At 41.2% G+C, this 12,669-nt stretch overlaps 1 pseudogene; it reads left to right on the top strand.

Annotated features, from left to right (window-relative positions):
* The first annotated feature begins 667 nt into the window (after positions 1-667).
* LOC139331617 (putative gonadotropin-releasing hormone II receptor) lies at positions 668-4,568 on the top strand (annotated as a pseudogene).
* The last annotated feature ends 8,101 nt before the right edge of the window (positions 4,569-12,669 follow it).

A 12,669-nucleotide genomic window follows, 5' to 3' on the forward strand; every position in this document is an offset into this window, starting at 1 on the left:
TAAAATAAGAGAGAGAGAGAGAGAGAGAGAGAGAGAGAGAGAGAGAGAGAGAGAGAGAGAGAGAGAGAGAGAGAGAATATATATGCACGCAGTAACAGTGTGTAATATGCAAGTAAAACTGAATCTGAATCTTAGCTGTTGATTATATCTTTACATTGGAAAACAGCTCAATTAATGCAAACTAGAAGCCAATATTATTTATTGCAATTTTCACTGCTCAAAGACTGAAAAGAGGTAAAGTTTTGTATTATAATTTTCAGGCTGAGGCTCATCATAGAAAAGAAACGTGACCAGAATTCGGTTACAACATCTTTTTTTTTCTTTTCTTTTTTGTCCAATAGGATAATTTTGTCACGAAAATGCAGTTACCTTGATTGGTTATCAGGTGCTGCTCTTGGTGCTACAAATTCAATAGCCTGGAGACCTCTCATACCATAATGTGGTTTGTAAGAGGCAATCACAGCACCTTTCCACACCAATGAGCATTAGAGAGATGTGCCCTACACAGCAGACTGCTCCCTCTCTGTCAGCCACTGTATTACTCACAGAGCTCATTGTTTAGTCTTCTTATGCAAATCTATTCTGATGAGTCTTTTACAAGAACTGCATGCAGGCACATGTACATATTTTGCCTTGTCTCCCTTTGGTGCCTCCAGCCTCCATATCACTGAACAAAATGCTGACTCCTTGATGAGGGTCAGAAAATGAATGCCTCCTCCTGCTGTGATCCTCCAGTCATCATGTATCAACAGAGCTCAGGAGCTGACCTCAATGCCAGCTGTGACTGGCTGGCATCTCACTGTAACTGGACAGCCGTGGACAGAACACCGCAGCTGCCCACATTTACTACAGCGGCCAAAGTCAGAGTGATCATCACCTTCACCCTGTGTGGCATTTCCACATTCTGCAATTTGGCTGTGCTGTGGGCAGCCAATGGCCACAAGCGCAAATCCCATGTCCGAGTGCTGATAATCAACTTGACTGCAGCTGATCTTTTGGTTACCTTCATCGTGATGCCTGTGGATGCGGTGTGGAACATCACAGTTCAGTGGCTGGCTAGTGACCTGGCCTGCAGATTCCTGATGTTCCTGAAACTACAGGCTATGTACTCCTGTGCCTTTGTCACAGTGGTCATTAGCCTGGACAGACAGTCAGCTATCCTTGATCCTTTGGCCATCAGCACGGCCCGGAAAAGGAACAGGGTCATGCTGATGGTGGCGTGGACTATGAGCGCCTTGCTCTCAATCCCTCAGGTAAGTCCAGGTGACACCGGTCTGTGATCATAGCTTGTTTAGTTCAGTTAAACATGGAGACTGACCGCTTTGAAGGAAGCGATTCACCAAAGTGCTGTGAACTGATCTCTCTCTTGTGTTTGGCTTTCCTTTGTACAACTGAAACCTCTCCTCTTTGATCCATACAGTATCACTGCGAGCAGGCTGTAGGTCTTTATGTCTGGCAACAGATGAATGAATACATCTGCATACATTATCTCGGTCTCACAAAGGTATTAAACTGTGGGCGAACTGCATATGCTAGGAAATTAAAATCCGTTTTTTCACTAACTTGAATTGAATTCTTACACATGGTTCATCATTATCTCTGGTCACATGTCTGTGTGTATTTACAGAAAATGCAGCAATTTCTAGAGGCTTTGATGCAAGAAAACCTGCTGCATGATTTAGGGGGCCACGGGGTCTCGATGTTAGGGATTAGTGGCTCTATCATTAAGTTACACAAGGATGGGAATCCCTAATCCTGGCAGTATAGATGCTTCTCTGTAAGCACTGAGACATATGGCAGCCTAGCATGTGAATATATTGTAACGTTACAGTCCTCTGAACAGAATGCTGATGTTGGATGATTCTACAGACCGAATTACACGGCAACATTTTGAAGCTTTCAATACCAATGTTTTCAAATCAATAATTCCAACAGCATCTACACATAGTAAATACAATAAGATCACATTTTAATCTTGATGGCTATTGATTACTTCTCATTTCTAGCTAGTGACTGACTTTGCAGACTGAAACAACAACTCTCACTGACAGATTTTGCTGTCGTTAGCTGTATGGGTTAGGCTAGTTGACTAGTTGTTTTGAAATTCTGCACAAAGGAAGGGAAAGCACTTGATAGCCACACAAATGACAGCTGGATGGCTGGAACTGCTTCCCTTTGGTGAAGCATCTGATGTCAGATGGTTGTGATGATGATGATGATGATGATGATGATGATGATGATGATGATGATGATGATGATGATGATGAGACTCTCAGCTGGTTTTCCTAGTTTAGGTCTGTCAGTCTTTACTGTAGCCGAGTCTTTGCAAGAGTTACTTTTGAAGAGAGCTGATCACAGTAAGTCGCCCCAAACAGATGCAAACTTCAGTGCATGTCTTCTCAGAGTGGGAAAATCCTCAAGACCTACATACAATTTCTAGAACTCGGGCAGATGGAGGTTGTTGTGACTTGCAGCTGAATGAATTCATGTTGTAGGATGCCAAGTGCATCAACTGGTTCCACACTAAGCAGTGTAGTAAATATGTTCTGTTCCTTTTGTTTACTTTTCATGTCCTGAAACCTCTCATCAATTCACTCACTCACTCACTCACTCACTCACTCACTCACTCACTCACTCACTCACTCACTCACTCACTCACTCACTCACTCACTCACTCACTCACTCAGCAGCATATAGCAGGCTTTCTTCTTACAGTAGAGGAACATGTTCATTGTTTCCTCTTTCCAGTTGAGCTTCCGCAGCTTTAATTTCACTTTCAATGATTTCACATTTGAAAGCAGAGAGCTGAGCAGCTGCTGGAGCTTGAGGTTCAGCTCTGAGAGCTTCTTCTAATGTCCACCATGAAGGTCAAATCACACTGAGTGTTGAGTTCTCACTGAGTGAGGTTTTCCATCTTCTCCATGAATTATTCCAGACAAACTGACACTTTGGAACGGTTTTACTTTGATTGGTTCCAGCAGCTCCATGGCAGCAACAAGACTCTCCTTCATAAATTCTCCTTCTGAAAGAGGTTTCTGCTTCTTAGCTGTTTCTTCCTCTTCTTCTTTTTTTTTTTTTTTTCTTGTATTTATGAATTGCCTTGCTGGTTGGATTAAATAGTCCTGTGGGCAGCATATGGCCCAGAGGCTTGAAGTTCCCCTTGAAGTTAGATATATTTTTTATTGTTTGTATTTCCAAACAATATGATTTAACTTTTAAAAGTTAAATCAGGCTTAGGATGAGGACTAATTTATTTGCTGAACTTCAGCCTGGTTTTTGACCAGGGTTGCTAGAGTATAAACTTGACAGAACAGGACAGAGTTGCTAATGTCAGCCAACAATATGTTTGCTTGTTTGTTTGTTTTTTAACATAATTTTTAACACCACAAAATAATGTTATATGAAAGGCTTTAATGCCTTTGGTAGTTATGATTGCTAACACATAAATGGTCACACCTTTAGCTGTGATATATAAAGGGCACATTATTGATTACCACTGAACACTTGGATCTGAGAGTAAATTACATGACTTACAAACATAATTTAATATATGACATACAGACATAATTCCTGGGGATAATGGGCTGTTTGGTCAAACTGGGATGTCAGCATTACACAATGCTTTATTCTTTCTGTCTCACCTCTGCCAAACAGAAAGGGCAAAGACAATACCGGATGACGTTTGCTGGCAGTAAATGCTATCCTCATTTTTTTCTTTAATTCCACAGATGTTCATTTTCCATAATGTAACCATCACCTATCCAGCAAACTTTACTCAGTGTACCACTAGGGGGAGCTTTGTCACTCACTGGCAGGAAACAGCCTACAACATGCTCACCTTTTCCTGCCTCTTCCTGCTGCCATTGGTCATAATGATTATGTGCTACACCAGGATCTTCATCCAGATCTCCAAACGGATGACAACAAAGAACTGTAAGTTCACAGCTGAGCCTGCTTTTTGGTCACGACATAATCAGAAAACAAGAGGTTGAATGCTGTTAAGTATTTACTTTTCATGCTCTTTGTTTCTTTCTTCAGTGTCCTCCAATGAGCCACATCTTCGTTGCTCAAAGAACAACATCCCCAAAGCCAGAATGAGAACTCTGAAAATGAGCATCGTCATCGTCATCTGCTTCATCGTCTGCTGGACTCCGTACTACTTGCTGGGTTTGTGGTACTGGTTCTTCCCAGATGACCTGGAGGGAAAAGTCTCTCACTCCCTCACCCACATCTTGTTCATCTTTGGGCTTTTCAACGCCTGCCTGGATCCCATCATCTATGGGCTGTTCACCATACGCTTCCAAAAGGGGCTGGGGAGCTGCTTCCGCAAAGCAGCAGTGATATCAGGCCTGGAAACTAACACAGCAATAACAGAGTCTTTGAAATGTACAGCCATTACTTTGCCCACTAGAAGAGGGATGGACACTAGTGAAAAGGACAGCAACTGTGGACATGCTGAGCCACGGTCCTCTGAAAGCAGCTGTCCGACTGTAGAGGAGGAGGAGGACAAACTTGCCATCTCAGTGCTGAGAGCACAATATGATGAGAAAAACAGAGTAGAACCTTGAACTTAATTGAACTATATCAGGTTTTTTTTCACCATTATCTGCAAAATGGATATGTTTATTTCACAGCGCACCCTGACGTGCATGTGTATAACAAGTATAGAAATAGAAATTATCCATCACCTAAATGTGTCTTTGTGTGTATAGTCCCTGAGGCTGTCCATCTTACTTAGGAGTTACATAACATATTTCTGTATACAGTGAACATGTTTGGAGCTGCTTGATGGTTTGTGTGTTGTGTAACTTGCTCCCATTTTCAGAGTCCACTATATACAATACATATTAACCAGGCTCTGGCAGAAGCTTCAGGACCAAAGGAAAAATAGAGCACGGTGAAAGTCAGTATAAACAACAGTGATGCTTGTGTTGTGTGTGTGGTCACACACTGCCAACAGGTCTATTAGGAACACTCAAATGACTTTTGAGGTTACTTTCTTTTTGTTTGTTTGCAGCTATCACAGACCAAGAGTCAGTGTTTTAGAGATGCATTATCCAGTCCATTCCCTTAGGAAAAACTAAAGCAAGTGTCTGTCATGTCAGTCAGACAGCATATCTGAAATACATTAGTATGTAAGCCATAAGCCATAGCACTGTTTGTGGAATGATGAAAACTGTGATCAAGAGATAAAACCAGCATAATAAAGAGAATTCAGTTTAGTAGCCTCACAAGCTTTGGTCAGAAGGTCATGATGCAGATGCCACAGATATAATAAATCCCCAGATTAAATTAAATCCATTCCTGCGTTAAAGTGTCACTCCAACTTTTCATTGCATGAGGACAGTACAGATTCCCATATACAGTAAGTTACTCTACCACATTGGAGCTGTGACAGGTGGAGCTACAATAGGACTTTTTCACAGCACAGTAGAAAATGCACAGGTGTTGGACTTTAATGTTGGTAATTATTTACAGGTACTAGGTAGGTCTCTCAATTGCTTTACCATTTACGGCATATATATATACATATATAAAACTTTCGTGTTTCTTAATGTCTGCTTCGATTCTTTAACGACGAGATGTTTTTCTCCAGTCAATTATATCGTTTACCAGTGACGATGTTTAATGTCCTGTACAGGTCGGCACATACATCTGAGTACACAAGAAAAAAACAAATGTGATATTTGAACAAACATGATGTTGCAGCTGACTTTTGTCACATGTGCACAGCGGGGCTGGTCTACCTCGTCGTTCACCTGTGAATGAGAAAATAACGCACAGCGATGTTTGACTCCAGAGTGGTGAAATGTTTGATTGAGGAGTATAGTGTGAGATTCACACTAAAGCTAATTGTAATGGTGAATTGAAATGTGCCAGTGTCATGCACAATCTTAAATCGGGCTGTTCTCCTTCTCCCTCCCCGGGGGCTCTCACACCTTTCATCAGTTCTGAGAGGGTAATAGCAAGTGGGAAGTGGGTAGAGGGGAGTTTGGCTGCATTGTTAAAATGTATTTATTTATGTAAGATATTTATTGGTATTTATTAAATGTATGTGGGCGTGTAAATGAATATTAAGACTGTATATTTTTGCTGATGGGTTTATCTAAGTATTTATTGTGTATTTATGTATGTGGATATCTGTGTTGCTCTCTGTAAATGGTATGTGCTAACCAATTACGTGAGGAGATGCCCTTATACAAGGAGCAGTCTGTGTGGAGTGAAGGTGTTGGGCAGAACTGGAGTAGCTGGCGTGATGGAAAAAACAAAAATTCCAGATGGAAACTTCACCTTTCTCCTCATTTGCCTCCTTTGACTGCTTGGTCGGCCTAACAAGTTCTCTCATTAATGCTCAAATAGCTCTATCATTTTCTTACAGCTGTGGCACAGTATGGGACCAGACATTTGTCAAATAGCGTTTGTACAGATTTTGACTGTAGTGATGGCGTTAGTAATACTCCCGACCATCAGGGGGCAGCATCAAGTTGCATCCTCACCTGTGAGCTGTCATGGTTAGACAGTAGGATTTGGTAGAAGAAACCGACAACATGCTAGATGTACACCTGAACAGAGCTTTGCTGCAGTAGTTAAATAATTATATTTGATGAACCAAAGTTTCTTCAGTGTATATTAGAAACATTACTATCACTATGATGGAAGGCAAGCTACCATTGCTACCATCTTGTGCTACCGTAAGATAGATCATCAACAGGAAAACCTGGTGCATAGGCTGTTTGCCAGCCTCTGCAGTTCTCCACTATTTTCAGGTAAGACAAAAGTAATGAGTAACAAATCCATGTACATGTCTGCCATTGTTACTGCATTATTTCATTTGAAACAGTAATTAGTTACATTTCTAGTAGCTGGCAAAAGCAAAATGCTCACTCCCAGCTTCGCAGCTCTTCCATTACCTCCAGATCAGAGACTACACCCGTACAAACATATCAAAGCTTCAATCAGTTCCAGCCCCCTCTGATCTGTGTATTCTCATGAAGCAGCCCAACTCAAAGAGACTAGTGACGCGATTTATTCTTCTTTTCTCAACATGCTCCCTGGTTTCCACTCAGCATTTAAAAGAAGCCTGGGATAATGACCTTGTTGTGTCATGGAGAAGAAAACTGGGGAGCTTGCCTTAAAGTCTCTACAAATTCCAGTCACCAGCTTATTCTGTTTGAAATAATCCACAGACTGCACTACTCCTCCTAATAGTTGCCCAGCAGAAGTCACCAACTTGCTGCATTTGGAGCAGATTCATAACATGCTATTTCTCTCAGCTCTGCAACCTTTGATAAAAGGAGGCAACCATTTTTGCCCTATTTATTGACTATTAGTTAAAGCAACTTTGCCTTAATCAAAGTGCTTCTGTTGCCCAAGTCTGGATGCAAACCCTGTATTCTGGTCACAGTCCTGCACTTTGTACACCTGCTATCAACCCCAACAATCTCCCTGCGGCTGCAGCACAGCACAGCACATAAAAGGCTTTGTTTCATTCCCTCAAACAACTGTTGACTCTAAACATAATCCAAACAGTGATTTCGTTTCTCAGCACTGCATAATTGTGCTAACTAGTTGTACGTAAAGGTAATTTCTAAGAGACGTGGATGCAGTTAATAAACAAATTGCTCAGCTAGCTGTTACCAGTGGGTCCACCCCCCCTCAGAATCTTTGAAATTACATACGAAGGGATGTGGTTCACCTCCCTATTTAATATATAAAAAGTGTTTTGGGTACAGTTGGTGCAAATAAATGTGTTGTTGCAAATACTGTGCTCATCAAATGTGTAAAAGCAAGTAGTGAATCATAGCATTTTATAACATAAAGTTTTTAACTATTTTTGTTAACAGGCAGTAATTGGGTTCAAGGGTTAACAAGGGTTACAGCATACAGCTAACATATTAGCATCAGGTGGCCACAGCAGCTCCAAGTTTATGTCATAAAATTCAGTTAAATGAGCCTCAAATCCCAAACACACTAGAGATGAATAGCTATGGCCATAAAAGAGAGAGAGAGCCACAAATCAAAGCATGTTCCACTCCCCCTACACCATGAAATGAATGAAGCATGAAGAAGAAGTAACCTTTACACTGAGACTGATGCTAAAGGTTTGACTAACAGTCAAGTTAACGCAAGAAGAAAAGACTGTGGTTGGGCTTGAAGTTGGCTTAATGCAAGGTTTGACAGCTTAGCTATTTGGTGTTTTAGTAATTTGTAATGAGCACATGTCAAAAATGTTCTTCTTTGTTGGAGAAGAAGTCAATTGAGACTTCTTTACTGGTGAGGCAAACTGATATGCCCTTTATATGTTTGGGTATTGCTAATTGCCAATTTCAGAAAAGTTCAGTGTATTGCTCACAACGTTGTACCAGCCATTGACTTGGACAACCTTGTTACCAAAGCTAGTTGAGAGCAGAGACTCTGCACTGCTTGCTGATAATGGGAATGTAACATTGACCAGGATGCTTTGGTGTTTTGCATCACCTCTGGGACTCACTGACCGGACAGAGTGTCTGTCAGTGGCAAGGAACCAGAGCAGAGCAAACCTTTGCCCAGAAATCCTTTCAGAAAGGCACTGGATAAAGAAGTCTCTGCTGGATGAACAACACAAACAGTTGCTTTACATTGTTGTTTATGTACTGATTCAACAAAAGAGATGACAGGTGCTCACTGGTGAACTTTACACACGCTAGAAGACTTTTTTTTTTTATTACTTTGGACATGCCAGCTGTTTTCCCTGCTTCCACCTCAGCAGCTACAGAGCTAAGCTACGGAAATCGCCTTATGGCTCATCACACATAACCTACAGATATGTAGGGTCTAACTCTCAGCAAGAAGGTGAATACGTTACACTCCAAAACTATCAAACCTCATCAGAAGTATTTCTTTTTCTTAATTTAGATAATAAATCAGTCATGATATAGAGCAGTATAAACCGATATATGATGATAGCTTAAACCCTTCGTGGCACAGTATAGTGATTGTTGTTTGCCACACCAGCTGTGCGTCTGCCTGTGAAAAAACACTTGTTATGGGTTTAGCTGGGTAGAGTTCTGGCTGCTCTGTTAAGCAGGATGAAGTGGATGGTCCAAGTCTCTGTCAGTCTCCAGTAGTACATGGAGGCCTAGAACATTTCCTCGCTGATGTTTTCAGCTCGTAACCAGGGGACCCTGAAGCTATCCCTCTTACCAGAAAAGTCATCACGTCTGGTCAAGGGCGATGATCCTCCTCTCCTCTGACAAACTAAATGCCACTGGCTTAATGAAAGAATAAAACATTACACACAGTTTGATGCCTGCCAGGATCCATATCACTGATAAAGTCTATTCCTGTTCTCAGCCAAGACTGAAACACAGTGTGTTTGATGATTGTTTATCATTGCAGTAGAACACGTTATTGCTTACATTGTTTTGGACTTGACCCACATTATTTTTTCATCTCGTCTCAGCCGGCTCATTCACTGCTCACTGACGTTTCCCAGGCCTGTCCGCTCCCATTACGTCTCCTCTAGTGAGACGGGAGTGCATTGTCTCATGCACATCATCACACAGGCCTCCTTTCAACATTCATCCCAGTTGTAGAGCTCACAAAACAGATGGACATACCTGTAGCTCAATAAAAGGACAGCTGCTGAAGCAAAGAAAGGTACACATTTGCCTCGTTGCAACCGCCAAACCAATGCACTAATCAACGCAAAACCCATCCAGATGGACTGGATATGTACAGTATACACAGCCATTTGAGGATCCAGTGTTACACACTCGTGCTGCCCTCACAGATTTCATTTTAAATCATGCTGTTTCATGGTTCTGAACCAGCTAACTGCTCTGGTCTGGACCGTTCAGCCTCTGCTGAAATAACCACTGCTCATTCACTTTTCTCACATTATGTCAGCGGGGTCAGATGACGTCTCTGACTGTGATATTAGCCTGAGTACATTCTCTGGCCTACAGAAGCGTAGCTGTTGTAACCCTCAATGAATTTCATGGTCAGAGTTCATATTTAATTTTTACCAATTGAGCTCCTTGGGTTTGTCTTTCCACATGGATTCATATCTTGTCACTGCTAGTTGACAGTCCAGTTTCTTAGTGTACACAGACTACAGTAGGAGCACCAGTATGTGTAACATACATCAGTATATGTGTTGTTTGAGCCCATATTAGGCAGGAGGGGGGCAGGGGAACACCTCTTTTGTCCATTTGTGTCACACCACTGTACTGCCTTAAGTCAGTTTTCTTTATATAGCCCAATATCACAAATCACAGTTTGCCTTAAGGGGCTTTACAATGCGTACAGCATACAACACCCTCTGTCCTTCGACCCTTAATTAGAATCAGGCCCTGCAGTTCAACCACTTTGCAGTACAGACTAAAGCAATTTTCTCTGTCAATTGGTGCTGATAAAGTGCAGAGATAGCTGAACGTCATTAAGGCCACATTATATGCACAGCACTCATTTTCCAGATGCAGGGAGCTGCAATCCTTGGTAACTGGTTTTGTCCTGTGGCATTTCACAAATCTATAGTGACCTTTTAAAATAAGTCAACACCTTCTGGAGCTCAAGTGCACTTTGAGCTGTGCAGCAAAGTAAACCTGAAGACATTCAAAGTACTCCTAATATGAATTGATGTTCAGTCAGTGAAGTTAGGCTACAGTCATGTTATTTCTCGCAATCTTAAAGTTCAATGCTATCATGAAATTAAAATTAACAGTGCTGCAATATTTGCATTCAGGAAAGTCAAATTTTACGGTTGCTCCTGAGTTGCCCAGAACTGATTCGGAATGAACTATAAACCCAGTCTATCTAGATTCCCTAGCAGCACGTACTGCTGGTTAGCTTGACATCTCAGCACTCAGCACTCACTGTGTTCAGGTTTGGCTGAGTGATGTATCTTACTTATCTCATTTAGTTGCGAGCCACAGCTGCTGCTGCAGGGAAGCAGGCAAATTTGCCAGTAGAATAATAAGTTTAGTAGAATTAGTAGAATAATAAGTTTACTCTCTAATTATAGAGTGCTACTATGCGTCTATCTCATTTACCTAATTTAGTGTCTTCGCCTCATGTCTCTCCCTCAGCATCGCTCTTCAGCTGATTTTGGTTTTCCATAATCCTTCAACTCGCAAACAAAACAGTTATCACTGCACATGATGAGGCTCTGCATTGTTATCTGACTGGTGGCGAATGCTGTGGTCCCCCCAGGCATTTTCTCAAGTGATTGTAGAATATTACTATAGAGTACTTTGCATGTATTTAACCTCCTCTGTCTCTCCTCTCTGTCGCTCTGTTCTGTGGTGACACTGTCAGATGGATTTTTGTGTTGAAGAAAGAACGGAGGATGATCTTTAAGAACAGCCTCATCTCAATGGATTACCCATTTCATTCCATTTCCTCTGTTTGTTTGTTTTTCCGCTGACTGCTCAAGTGATTTGTGTCTTTATCAATAAACATTTCAGAAAACCATACAGTTACCAAAGGATAACTGAACAGGGTTTGGCACCTACCTGTTTGAGGGACAGGTACAAAGTTGGGTAACAAACAAACAAACAAACAAACAAACAAACAAACAAACAAACAAACAAACAAACAAACAAACCCAGAAGCATCATATTGATTTCTTGTTAATCCTTCAGCCACTTTGTTTCAACTAAGCCGTTTATTGAGGAAGTATGTTTTGATCAGAGACAATTTCACAACAAGTCCATCTTTGGATTATTGCAATAATTTTTATTGTGTAATGAAATGTTAACAGCAAGACGGCTGTCAGCTAAGAAAACAATGGAGGTCCTTGAAACACAGCGTGTAGTGTTTCTGTAATCATTATTTGAATTGCACCAGATAAATACAGAAGCTGTTATTTAAATGTGTGTCACTCACACTGGTGTCTGGCCAGCAATTAATGATTTATTTGAGCCCTTTCAATGTGTTATATAAAAAAAACGAATGAGTAAGCCCAGTGGATGCTTTAGTGACCCATCCACAACAGAAATAAGAAAGCGATACCTGGCAAGTCGCTAAAATGTTGATACTGAACGTATATTTACTGACAATGTTTTTCATTTGTTTTACATCAAAGGAGCAATTCTGCAGTGCTCTGTGCACTCACTGTGACTCCAGCATTATTCAGCAGGGTCATGGTTATGTTTAGAGAGAGAGTTTAGCTGAGAGTGGTGAGACTGAACCAAAACAGTCTCTCTGCTCTGTAGAGCTGAGGGGAAGCAGTTTGGTGACAATTAACTGTGAATTCATCACATTACACATATGTAATCCATAATAGAAAAATATCGACTCAAGCCCCTTTAAGGGTTTGTTTGGCTGGGAGTCTGTTTTATATCACCAAATCTATTTAGATTTGTTGATATATGATTTAGGAAGGTAGGCAGTAAGCTCCACCCCTTCAACGATGTGCACCTGCGCAGCTGGAACTAATCAGCCGGCTGCTCTATAAAAGGAGGCTTGTGGTTCTGCTTTAGTTGGCTGTGTGACACTGGAGGGTTAACACCTTCAGTTGGCGCTACTGGTTTTGTGTGTGGCATTGTGAATGAGTGTGTGAATGTTCTTGAACTGTAATGTTCTTTCTTTTCCAGAACTTCACTCCCTCCTTTGTAGTAACTCCCAATTTTTTTTTTCGGGCTTGTTTTCTTTTGTTCTTCTATCATTTTGATAGAAATAGTGGGT

Source organism: Chaetodon trifascialis, chromosome 1, assembly GCF_039877785.1.
Source record: "Chaetodon trifascialis isolate fChaTrf1 chromosome 1, fChaTrf1.hap1, whole genome shotgun sequence".
Lineage (NCBI taxonomy): Eukaryota > Metazoa > Chordata > Actinopteri > Chaetodontiformes > Chaetodontidae > Chaetodon > Chaetodon trifascialis.